This window comes from Rhinolophus sinicus, chromosome X, assembly GCF_036562045.2.
Source record: "Rhinolophus sinicus isolate RSC01 chromosome X, ASM3656204v1, whole genome shotgun sequence".
In the NCBI taxonomy this organism is placed as follows: Eukaryota; Metazoa; Chordata; class Mammalia; order Chiroptera; family Rhinolophidae; genus Rhinolophus; species Rhinolophus sinicus.
The window spans coordinates 113,850,581-113,864,168 of NC_133768.1; the positions used below are offsets into that span (position 1 = coordinate 113,850,581).

General features: G+C 38.4%; 1 pseudogene; it reads right to left on the minus strand.

The window, feature by feature from the left end:
• Window positions 1–12,533: 12,533 nt before the first annotated feature.
• LOC109459267 (sorting nexin-24) lies at window positions 12,534–13,044 on the minus strand (annotated as a pseudogene).
• Window positions 13,045–13,588: the final 544 nt, after the last annotated feature.

Sequence of the window (13,588 nt, forward strand, 5' to 3'; positions counted from 1 at the left end):
CCTTTGTCATAAATCAAGAGTCTGTATATATGTAGGCTTGTTTCTAGACTCATTATTCTGTCCATTGGTCAATTAGCCTATAAATATGCAAAACCCACACTGTCGTGACTTCCCATTTTGAACAAGATGGAATATATCTTCTTGTCTCCATTCATTATGTTCTTTTGTTGTTTTTGGTTTATATACCACATATCAATGAAATCACATGGTTCTCTGCTTTTTCTGTCTGACTTGTTTCGCTCAGCATTACTCTCTCAAGATCCATCCATGTTGTCACAAATGTTCCTATATCATCTTTTCTTACCGCCGAATAGTATTCCATTGTGTATATATACCACAACTTCTTTATCCATTCATCTATCGAAGGACATTTTGGTTGTTTCCATGTCTTGGCCACCGTAAACAAAGCTGCAATGAACATTGGAGCACACGTGTCTTTATCTCTAAATGTTTTCAGATTTTTTGGGTAGATACCCAGGAGAGGGATTGCTGGGTCATATGGCAATTCTATTCGTAATTCTTTGAGGAACCTCCACACTGCCTTCCATAACGGCTGCACCAGTCTGCATTCCCACCAACAGTGTATGAGGGTTCCTTTTCTCCACAGCCTCCAACATTTGTTATTATTTGTCTTGTTGATGATAGCCATTCTGACTGGGGTGAGGTGATATCTCATTGTGGTTTTGATTTGCATTTCTCTGATGATTAGTGATGTTGAGCATTTTTTCATATGTCTATTTGCCATTTGTATGTCCTCTTTGGAGAAATGTCTCTTCAAGTCCTCTGCCCATTTTTCAATTGGGTTGTTTGTTTTTTTTGTTGTTGAGTTGCATGAGTTCCTTGTATATTCTGGATATTAGCCCCTTATCGGAGGCACTATTTGCAAAAAATTCTCCCATTCAGTTGGTGGCCTCTTTATTTTGTCAATGGTTTCTTTTGCTGTGCAGAAGCTTTTAAGTTTCATACAGTCCCATTCGCTTATTTTAGCTTTTACTTCCATTGCCTTTGGAGTCAAGTTCATAAAATGCTCTTTGAACCCAGGTCCATAAGTTTAGTACCTATGTTTTCTTCTATGCAGTATATTGTGTCAGGTCTTATGCTTAAGTCTTTGATCCATTTTGAATTAACTTTGGTACATGGTGACAAATAGCAGTCCAGTTTCATTCTTTTGCACGTGGCTATCCAATTCTCCTAGCACCATTTATTGAAGAGGCTGTCTTTGCTCCATTGCATGTTTTTAGCTTCTTTGTCAAAAATTATCTGTCCATATTTATGTGGTTTTATTTCTGGGTTCTCAATTCTATTCCATTGGTCTATGTGTCTGTTTTTCTGCCAATACCATGCTGTTTTGATTATTGTAGCCCTGTAGTACAAGCCAAAGTCAGGAAGTGTGATACCTCCATTATTGTTCTTTTTACTTAAGATTGCTTTGGCTATTCGGGGTCTTTTGTGGTTCCAAACAAATCTGATGATTTTTTGTTCTATTTCTTTAAAATATGCCATTGGGATTTTGATGGGGATTGCATTGAATCTGTATATTGCTTTGGGTAATATGGCCATTTTAACTATGTTGATTCTTCCAATCCATGAGCACGGAATGTCTTTCCATTTCTTTGTGTCTTCTTCAATTTCTTTCAAAAATGTCTTATAGTTTTCAGCATATAGGTCTTTCACATCCTTGGTTAAGTTTATTCCTAGGTATTTTATTCTTTGGCTGCAATTGCAAAAGGAATTGTTTTTTTGTATTTCTTTTTCTGACATTTCATTGTAAGTATATAGGAAGGCAATGGACTTTTGTGCGTTGATTTTGTAGCCGGCAACTTTACTGTATTCGTTGATTGTTTCTAATAGCTTTTTGGTGGAGTCTTTAGGGTTTTCTATATATAGCATCATGTCATCTGCAAAGAGTGATAATTTAACTTCTTCATTCCCAATTTGGATGCCTTTTATTTCTTTCTCTTGCCTGATTGCTCTGGCAAGGACTTCCAACACTATGTTGAAAAGCAGAGGTGATAGGGGACATCCCTGTCGTGTTCCTGAACGTAGAGCAAAGGGCTTCAGTTTTTCTCCATTAATTATGAGATTAGCAGAGGGCTTGTCATATATGGCCTTTATTATGTTAAGGTATTTTCCTTCTATACCCATTTTATTAAGTGTTTTAATCATAAATGGATGTTGTATCTTGTCAAATGCTTTTTCTGCATCAATTGATATAATCATATGATTTTTGTCCTTTATTTTGTTTATGTGATGTATCACATTGATGGATTTATGATGTTGAACCATCCTTGTGCCCCGGGATGAACCCCACTTGGTCGTGATGAATAATCTTTTTAATGCATTGTTGTATTCGATTTGCTAGAATTTTATTTAGGATTTTTGCATCGGTATTCATTAGAGATATTGGTCTGTAGTTTTCTTTTTTGTGCTGTCCTTACCAGGTTTTGGTATCAGGGTAATGTTGGCCTCATAAAATGAGTTAGGGAGTACTGTCTCTTCTTCAATTTTTGGAAGAGTTTGTGCAGAATTGGTATTAGATCCTCTTTGAAGGTTTGGTAGAATTCACTAGTGAAGCCATCTGGTCCCGGACTTTTGCTTTTGGGAAGGTTTTGGATGACTGATTCAATTTCACATTGGTGATCGGTCTGTTTAGATTTTCCAGTTCTTCATGGTTCAGCCTTGAAGGCTATATGTTTCTAAGAACTTGTCCATTTCTTCTAGGTTGTTGAATTTGGTGGCATATAGTCCTTCATAGTATTCTTGGATGATCCTTTGTATTTCTGTGGTGTCCGTGATAACTTCCCTTTTACGTTTCTGATTTTGTTAATCAGTGTCTTCTCTCTTTTTATCTTAGTAAGTCTAGCCAAGGGTTTGTCAATTTTGTTAATCTTTTCAAAGAACCAGCTCTTTGTCACATTAAGTTTTTCTATTGTCTTTTTGTTCTCTATTTCAATTAGTTCTGCTCTAATTTTTATTATTTCCTTTCTTTTGCTGACCTTGGGTTTTACTTGTTCTTTTTTTTCTAGTTTTTTAAGGTGTAACATGAGGTTATTTATTTGGGAGTTTTCTTGTTTCTTGAGATAGGCCTGTAATGAGATAAATTTCCTTCTTAAAACTGCTTTCGCTGCATCCCAAAAATTTTGGTAGGATGTATTTTCATTGTCATTTGTTTCTATGCATCCTTTGATCTCTCCTCTAATTTCTTCTTTGACCCAGTCCTTCTTTAAAAGTATGTTGTTTAATCTCCATGTATTTGTGTTTTTTCCCGCTTTCTTTTTACAGTTGATATCCAATTTCAAAGCCTTGTGATCAGAGAATATGTATGGTATGATTTCAATCTTCTTAAATTTGTTGAGACTGATTTTATGTCCCAATATATGGTCTATCCTTGAGAATGTTCCATGCACACTAGAAAAGAATGTATAGTCTGATGTTTTATGATGAAGTGCTCTATAAATGTCAATTATGTCCATTTCATCTAATGTGTCATTTAGGGCTACTATTTCGTTATTTATTTTCTGTTTGGATGATCTATCCATAGCTGTCAATGATGTATTTAAGTCCCCTAGTATAATTGTGTTTTGGTCAATTTCTCCCTTTAGTTCTGTTAGTAGTTGCTTGGTGTATTTCGGTGCTCCCTGATTGGGGGCATAAATATTGATGACTGTTATGTCTTCTTGTTGTACAGTCCCTTCACCATTATGAAATGTCCATCTTTGTCTCTTGTTATCTTTTTCACCTTGAAGTCTGTTTCATCTGATATCATTATGGCTACACCTGATTTTCTCTGGGTACCATTTGCTTGGAGTGTCAATTTCCACCCTTTCACTTTGAGTCTATGCTTGTCCTTGTAGCTGAGATGTGTCTCTTGGAGACAGCATATGGTTGGGTTTAGTTTTTGATCCAATCTGCTACTCTGTGCCTTTTTATTGGTGAGTTCAGTCCATTTACATTTAGGGTGATTATTGATATGTGAGGATTTCCTGTCATTCTATCTTTAGTTTTCTGGTAAGGCTGTGTCTCCATTGTTTCTTTGCCTTTTGTTGTTGTCTATTATTTCTGTGTGGTGGTATTCTATGATGTTTCCTCTGTTTCTTCTTTTATTTCAGTATATATTTCAATTCTGGATTTATTTTGAGTGGTTACCCTTAAGTTTATGTAAAAGAAAGTTTGATATTTAGAGTATTCCATTTTCTTCAGCACGCTTACTTTCTCCATTCCCATATTCCGTTCAGGCCTTTACTCTCCCCTTTTTGAGTTTTGGTTGCCACAAATTGTCCCTGTTGATGGTGGTCGAATAGCCTCCTTTAGTATTTCTTGTAGTGCAGGTCGTGTATTAGAAAATTCCCTCAGCTTCTGTATGTCTGGAAAGGTCTTTATTCCTCCTTCATATCTAAAGGATATCTTTGCTGGATATATTATTCTTGGCTCATGATTTCTCTCTTTCAATAGTTTGAATATTTGGTTCCACTCCTCCTGGCTTGTAGAGTTTCTGCTGAAAAATCTGATGATAATCTAATGGGCTTTCCTTTGTAAGTTACCGTCTTCTTTTCCCTGGCTGCCTTGAGGATTCTTTCTTTGTCGTTGATTTTAGACAGCTTCAATACAATGTGCCTTGGAGAAGGCCTGTTGGGATTGAGGTAACTAGGTGTTCTATTTGCTTCTTGGATTCGAGGGTCCAGTTCTGTCCACAAATTTGGGAAGTTCTCATCGACAATTTGTTTGAATATATTCTCTGTTCCCTTCTCCTTCTGGTATGCCCATTATTCTTATATTGCTCTTTCTGATGGAGTCAGAAAGTTCTTGTAGAGTTCTTTCATTTCTTTTAAGTCTCAAGTCTCTTTCTTCTTCTATCTGTGTCATTTCCAGGTTTCTATCTTCGATGTCACTGATTCTTTCCTCCATCTGGTCAACTCTACTACCTAAGCTGGTTATTTCATTCTTAATTTCTTCTATTGAGTTCTTAATCTCCAGAAATTCTATTTGGTTCTTTTTTAAGATTTCAATCTCTTTCGTAAAATGCTCATGCTGTTCTTTGATTGAGTTTCTGAGTTCATTTAACTGCCTATCTGTGTTTTCTTGTATCTCGTTGAGTTTTTTCAGAACTGCAATCTTGAATTCTCTGTCATTTAAGTCACATATTTCTGTATCTTTAAGTGCCTTCTCTGGAGATTTTTCACTTTCTTTCTGAGCTATCTTGTTGCCTTGGTTATTCATGGCGATTACTGGTTTACTATTTCTCTTCCTAGACATCTACAGGAGTGACTTCTGCAACAGGTTGATAGGAAGAGGTCTTTCTTTTGTTTTCCAGTACTTGTTGGTAGAATGTTTTATTATTTCTCCAACTGCAACTTATTTTTCTTCTCCCACACGGTAGTGCTATGTTTCTCTGCACTATTCCTGCTTCTCACACAATGGGGGATTCCCTGGGAGACGGGCTTCTCCTCTGTTAATAGTCTGCCTAGGTCACAGGGCGCAGTGTCCCGTGGGTATGCGGAGAGCTTTTGATGTTCCAAAGCTCTTCCAGCTCCTGATTCAGAGCCCGTATGTTTCAGCAGTTCTGTTTACTCCTGCAGGGATCCGCCCAGATAGGTGGGGCCAGGGGCGGGTGAGTTGTGAGAGGTGGCCCAGAGCAATGGCGGCACCACCACCACAGCCGGTCCTGCTTCCACAGCTCTCCCTTTGCCGGAACTAGTTGGGCTGTGAATTTGTGTCTGTGGCCCACAGTTCTCAAAACAGCAAATTTTCTGTTGTTTTGATCTGACACTGCTACTGTTTCGCTGCTATCACCGGGCAGGTGGGGGCGGGGCGAGCTCTGGGAGGGGAGGGAGGGGGCGGCTAGTCTCAGTGCCTAAGGCTCCGTTCTCTGCTCGGCAGTGCGGGCTTAAACCACCATTTTCAGCCTTTTCCCCTCAGTCTTTTCTCCGAGGTCTCTGCCATGAGCGTTGGGTTCAGCCGTGGTATATGCTGTCCCCTCAGCCCTGTGGGCCATAAACGGAGCCCTAGCAGTCCGAGTTCTTCCCTCACTCGCAGCTGCGGTAGTTCCGGGAAGCAGCGAGCTCAGCGCACTGAGCTAGGTCTGCGTCCTGCGCCTCGCTGTCTGCCTCCACTTCTCCCTTTCCTCCTCCCTCCACTCGCGCGGATCTCCCACCTGTAGGTGATTTCAGTCGGTAGTGGGCCTCTTCATCTTGCCTGTCTGCTGTACAGGGAGTCCTTTGTGGAGTTTTTGTTGTTTGATTCGTTGTAAATTCCAGGGGAGTTTTACAGAGGCTCACCTCACGCCGCCATTTTTCCGGAAATCTCCATTCATTATGTAATTTCAGCTTAAAATGTATGTACAACACAGACGGCTCTGAAAGATGGAAAAAAGAAAAAAAGACAAGCTAAGGACCTCAGGACCCTATTGCCAAGATGGTAGTGAGTACCTTGGGTTTCCTTATGCTCCGTATATCCAGGACTGGATGCTGGAGAAACTGGAAAATCAGAAATGTCAATGGGTGAAAAAAAAAAAAAAGCTGCAAGAAAATTCAGTTCTCGCTCTATTCAAAGGACCATGAAATCAGTGCAGACACAAAGACAGAGAACTTCTAGAAAACAGCCTCCTACTGCAGCCAAACAATATGGGAAAACAACTGGCCTTCATTCCACCTTCCCCCCAAAATGCTAAATGGAACACTTAGACATCCACTCTCACCTAGCTTTAATGAGGTGCCTCTCCTCACCCCACAAGGGTGATGTCAGAGAATGCTGAATGGGAAGCTGTGCCTTCGATTCCCATCTGTTAGCACTTACCCAACCTTTGGTGTCAGTGGAGACTGCACTTCCACACCCGTCTAGCAATAACAAGGTGCTCTTCTCATTCCCCACTGCAGTGGTACCTCGTGGAGAACCAAATATTTCACCATCCCCTAATGGTAACTTCCAACATTATCTAGTTGTAAAGAAGTGCCCCAATCCACCGCAATATCTACGGAGGCCATGCGGAGAAGCACTTATGAAATACTGCTCCCCCTCTCAGCCGGAGTGCTTTTACTGGAGGCTTACTGATGAGTCTGAATTTCCATACCTATCAAGAAGTAACAAGGAGTTCCTACATCAAAAATTAGATATCAATGGAGACTGAGTGGGGATACTGGGATTGTATGCACGCTTGGCAATAACATGGGTCACCCATTTCTCCCACTGGAGTGGTGTCAGAGGAGGCTTGCTAAAACTTAATTTTAAATGAGACCCAGAGATTAATAACATAATGGTAAAAGTGACCAGGATACAATTGAAAATAACTCATCAAACCCTTGGCTAGACTCACTAAGATAAAAAGAGAAAAGACACAAATAAACAAAATCAGAAATGAAAGAGGAGAAGTTACCTCAGATTCCACAGAAATACAAAGGATTATCCAATAATACTATGAAGGACTATATGCCACCAAATTCAATAACCTAGAAGAAATGGACAAGTTCTTAGAAACATATAGCCTTCCTAGGCTGAACCATGAAGAACTGGAAAATCTAAACAGAGCATTCACCAGTAACAAAATTGAATCCGTCTTCCAAAACCTTCCCAAAAGCAAAAGTCCGGGACCAGATGGCTTCATTAGTGAATTCTACCAAACCTTCAAAGAGGACCTAATACCAATCCTGCTTAAACTCTTCCAAAAAATTGAAGAAGAGTCAGTACTTCCTAACTCATTTTATGAGGCCAACATTACCCTGATACCAAAACCTGGTAAGGATAACACAGAAGAAAACTACAGACCGATATCTCTGATGAATACAGATGCAAAAATCATAAACAAAATCCTAGCAAATCGAATGCAGCAATACATTAAAAAGATTATTCATCACGACCAAGTGGGGTTCATCCTGGGGGCACAAGGATGGTTCAACATCCGCAAATCCATCAATGTGATACATCACATAAACAAAATAAAGGACAAAAATCATATGATTATATCAATTGATGCAGAAAAAGCATTTGACAAGATACAACAGCCATTTATGATTAAAACACATTATAAAATGGGTATAGAAGGAAAATATGTTAACATAATAAAGGCCATATATGACAAACCCTCAGCTAATCTCATAATTAATGGTGAAAAACTGAAGCCCTTTGTTCTACGTTCAGGAACACAACAGGGCTCTCCCCTATCACCTCTGCTTTTCAACATAGTGTTGGAAGTCCTAGCCAGAGCAATCGGGCAAGAGAAAATAATAAAAGACATCCAAATAAGGAATTAAGAAGTTAAATTGTCACTTTTTGCATATGACATGATGTTATATATAGAAAACCCTAAAGACTCCACCAAAAAGCTTTAGAAAGAATCAACGAGTACAGTAAAGTTGCTGGGTACAAAATCAACGTATGAAAGTCCATTGCATCCCTATATACTAACAATGAAACTTTAGACAAAGAAATTTTTAAAAACCCTTTTGCAATTGCAACAAAAATAATAAAATACCTAGGAACAAACTTAACCAAGGATGTGAAAGACCTATACACTGAAAACTATTAGACATTTCTAAAAGAAATTGAGGAAGACACAAAGAAATGGAAAGATATTCTGTGTTCATGGATTGGAAGAATTAACATAGTTAAAACAGCCATATTACCCCCAAAAAATACAGATTTAATGCAATCTCCATCAAAATTTGTAAAGAAATAGAACAAAAATATCATCAGAGTTGTACGAAATCACAAAAGACCCTGAATAGCCAAAACAATCCTAAGAAAAAAGAACAATACTGGAGGTATCACACTCCCTGACTTTAGCTTGTACTACAGGGCTACAATAATCGAAACAGCATGGTATTGGCAGAAAAACAGACACAGAGACCAATGGAGTAGAATTGAGAACCCAGAAATAAAACCACATAAATATGGACAGATAATTTCTTGACAAAGAAGCTAAAAACATACAATGGAGGAAAGACAGCCTCTTCAATAAATGGTGCTGGGAGAATTGGAAAGCCATATGCAAAAGAATGAAACTAGACTGCTATCTGTCACCATGTACCAAAATTAACTCAAAATGGATCAAAGACCTAAAGATAAGACCTGAAGCAATAAATTTCATAGGAGAAAACATAGGTACTAAAATTATGGGCCTTGGGTTCAAAGAGCATTTTATGAATTTGACTCCAAAGGCAAGGGAAGTAAAAGCTAAAATAAACGAATGGGACTATATGAAACTTAAAAGCTTCTGCACAGCAAAAGAAACCATCAACAAAATAAAGAGGCACCCAACTGAATGGGAGAAGATTTTTGCAAACAGTGCCTCCGATAAGGGGCTAATATCCAAAATATACAAGGAACTCATGAAACTCAATAACAAAAAAACAAACAACCCAATTGAAAAATGGGCAGAGGACCTGAAGAGACATTTCTCCAAAGAGGACCATACAAATGACTGATAGACATGAAAAAATGCTCAACATCATTAATCATCAGAGAAATGCTAATAAAAACCACAATGAGATATCACCTCACACCATTTAGAATGGCTATCATCAATAAGATAAATAATAACAAGTGTTGGAGAGGTTGTAGATAAAAAGGAACACTCACACACTGTTGGTGGGAATGCAAATTGGTACAGTTGCTATGGAAGGCAGTATGGAGGTTCCTCAAAAATTATGAATAGAATTACCATATGACCCAGCAATCCCTCTCCTGGATATCGACCCAAAAATTCTAGAAACATTTATCTGTAAAGATATATATGCTCCGATGTTCACTGCAGCTTTATTTATGGTGGCCAAGACATGGAAACATCGAAAGTGTCCTTCGATAGATGATTAGATGAAGAAGATGTGGTATATATACACAATGGAATACTATTCTGCCATAAGAAAAGACGAAATAGTACCATTTGTGACAACATGGATGGATCTTGAGATTTTGATGCTGAGTGAAATAAGTCAGACAAAAACAGTTGAGAACCATATGATTTCACTGATATTATGTGGGATAGAAAACTGAAAACAACAAAGGAACAACACACACAAATAAGAAACAAAAACTCATAGACACAGACAATAGTTTAGTGGTTACCAGAGGGTAAGGGGGGTGGGGGGTGGGAGATGAGGGTAAAGGGATCGAATATATGGTGATGGAAGGAGAACTGACTCTGGGTGGTGAACACACAATGTGAGATATGGATGATGTAATACAGAATTGTACACCTGAAATCTATGTAATTTTACTAACAATTGTCACCCCAATAAATTTAATAAAATAAAATTTTAAAAAAAAGAACCAAGAAAATCTCAACTTCAATGTGAAGACAATAGACAGCGACACTGAGATGACACAGATGTTGGGACTCCATGACAAGGATTTTATTACAGCTATTATAAAAATGCTTCAATGAGTAACCACAAAAAGGCTTGAAATAAATAAAGAACATCTCAGCAAAGAAGTAGAAGAGAAATAATAAGCAAAAGAGAATTTTAGGATTGAAAAATAAAATAACATGTAAGAAATTCATTGTATGGGCCTTATTCTTTGTTTTTATTTAATTCAAAATAGCTAATAACAAAAAACATTTAAAAAAATATCTCCAACACTTGACTATTCAGTTATTTTTCATTGATGACACTTGATTTAGTTCATGCTTGTTTCCAACATGTAGTAACATATCTGTCATAAATATATCTCTAAAAGTTTGCAGCAGGTTTTAAACTTTTATATATACAAGGTCAGACAATTAAGTTTGCGAACTCATCCTAGAAAAAGTGCTACACACTCATTGCTGAATATCACTATGGTCACCTTTGAAGTACTTCCCTTGGGAAGCTATGCACCGACGCCAGTGCCTAGTCCACCCTTCAAAGCAATTTTGGAACTCTTTCTCTGTAATGGCCATTAGAGCTATTGTCATACTACCCTTGATGTCCTTAATGGCATCAAAATGTCTTCCTATCAATATTTCCTTTAACTTCAGGTAAAGAAAGAAGTCACTGGGGGCCAGATCAGGTAAGTAGGGAGGGTGTTCAAATCCAGTTATTTGTTGACTGGCTAAAAACTCCCTCACAGACAGTGCCATGTGAGCTGGTGCATTGTCGTGATGCAAGAGCCATGAATTGTTGGCAAAAAGTTCAGGTCGTCTAACTTTTTCACACAGCCTTTTCAGCACTTCCAAGTAGCAAGCTTGGTGAACTGTTTGTGCAGTTGGTACAAATTCATAACGAATAATCCCTCTGATATCAAAAAAGGTTAGCAATATTGTTGCAACAAGTTCATGAACTTAATTGTCAGTTCTCATATGTCCTAATCAAGTAACATGATTCAGTAATTAGTTTTGATTCTAAATGTCCTTCTCTCACACAGAAGCTTATTAAAACTTATAACCATAAATAGGCCAGCTATCAATTAGTTTTCAATGAAATACCCAAATACAGCATATACATACAGGTTGCATATATGCTGGTATCCTTTACTACTCAAAATATGTCTGTATGATGTACAGTGGAGTCATATCATAAATACATTTAATTTACATGAATTCAATATATGAAGTTAGTGAAAAGGAAACAATGAGGAAAATAACAATGAGATGGCAATACCACCTATTCAATGAATGGCAACCTTTGAGTAAAGCAAGCTGAGTGCTGTCACTGCTATTCCCTCAGTCACTGTCAGTTCACATTTTGTCTTTTAGAGGGCAAGCGTCATGCAGGGGTAAATGTGATTCTAGTGTTTCAAGGTCTGTTTTTTTATATATATATATAATAGCCCCTAAACAAAAACCAACAACTTCAATTGGTCTTCAACTGAAGAAGCAGTCATTTCTTCCAACAGCGGAGGTAAAACTGGCTGTGGTAGATGGACAGATTTTTCAACCTGGCACCTTTCTAAAGGGCTTACAAGGATACTCCTAATACCCCATTTTATATTACACACTGACATTAGAAACTCACCCCGGGGTACGATGCAACTCCGTTGTAACATACACTGAAATACCATGATTTAAAAAGTGCCCAAATACTGTTAGCATAATTTGATTTCCAGTTTAGCTCCTTCCTCACATTTTGCAGGGTGTAATTCTGTGACACACTCCTGGTGCCAGCACTTCAGAATGGATCTATCACTGGCTGAGAAAATCTCATGAAAAGATTAGTGTGTCACAACATCTGAACAAAAAAGCTACCAAAGTTGATCGGTCTCGGTATGATTCAGAACAAGATTTCCAATTAACAAATGGTGCGAGTGAAGCCGAGAGTCACTTTGTTTGGTCACACTTGGTGGTCCCAGGGATCTTCTATTGCCTGCTTTTCATGGGTTTCTAAATTGGCAGCTACATTCTTCTTAAACACTTAACCTTAAACACACCACTGCCTTGGTTCAGTTTCTATTTTTAAAAGCCCAATTTTAATGGAAATGTCCCTGCCCTGAATTAAACTGAGATTGTGAATTTTACCACTAGCTAGAACCGTAATGTCATACACTTTAGGTTAATTTGGTAGATGCCAGTTTCCTTGACTGCAGCTTAGCAACTTGCTTTAGCTTCTTCTGATTACATAGGATTTCTACCTGGGCTGTAGATGAGGGTAAAATGCCCCATGGAGAACTCCTTCAGTAACCACATTTCCAAAACCGCTGGCTGAAGGCAAGACATATAGATCCCTAAGGAAGAGCAGCAATGGCGGAGGGCACAGTTTGCTGACCAACTCTTCAGATTCTGTCTCATCAAAAGAGCCACAACTCTGCCTTTGAAAGAGATGGCAGGCGTTGCACATTCAGGAAACCAAGAAACAGTTTGGGAAGTTCTTCATTTTCTAAAATGGCAGCCTGTAAATACGTTTCCAAACCTTGTCACCATTGTTCCAAGACTTTTGAGACCCCGTTCCTCACATATCTACATGGAATTTCTGGAGTTTTAGTACATGTTTCAGCTTTTTGTGCAAGGCATGAAATTAGCTGTACCTTTCCTCAACAAAATGTTTTCTTTCATTCATTAGCCTTTCTAGCTTAAACACCGTGTATCCCCCATTCCAGGTCACTCTTCTTACAGCAAAAGAGTGGGATACAGATCTCCATAGCAATGCCAGCCAGCCTGTGGAAGGCAAGGGTCAAGGGCAGGTTCACAGCTGAGGACACAGCTTTGCCTCGAGCTGGGCCACCCGGCCTCCTTTCCCTGTGCCCACAGGACCGTATGGGTTTCAAGCTGAATGAAGAAGGCAGAGGAATCAGTGAATTCTAAGATAAAGCAATAGAAACCACCCAATTGGGACAGCAGAGAGATAATAGGCTATAAAAAATAAACAGAATTTAAGGGACTTGGGGAACTATTTTTAAAAATTGTGTCTTCTAAGCCCCAGAAGGAGAGGAGAAAGAGTGCAGGGCTGCAAAGTTTTCAAAAAATAGTGGCTGAAGTTTTGTTCTAATTTGGCAAGACAGAAACCTACAGGTGAAAGAAGGTGAGCATATTCACAACACGATAAACACCAAAAAAAAAAATCCATGACAATCCACATAATAATTATACTTTTGAATACTAAAGAAAAAGAAAAAAAATATTGAAAGCAGTGACAGAACTGACACTTTCGTGATTGAAGAAAGTCAATATGAAAGACTTACTGCA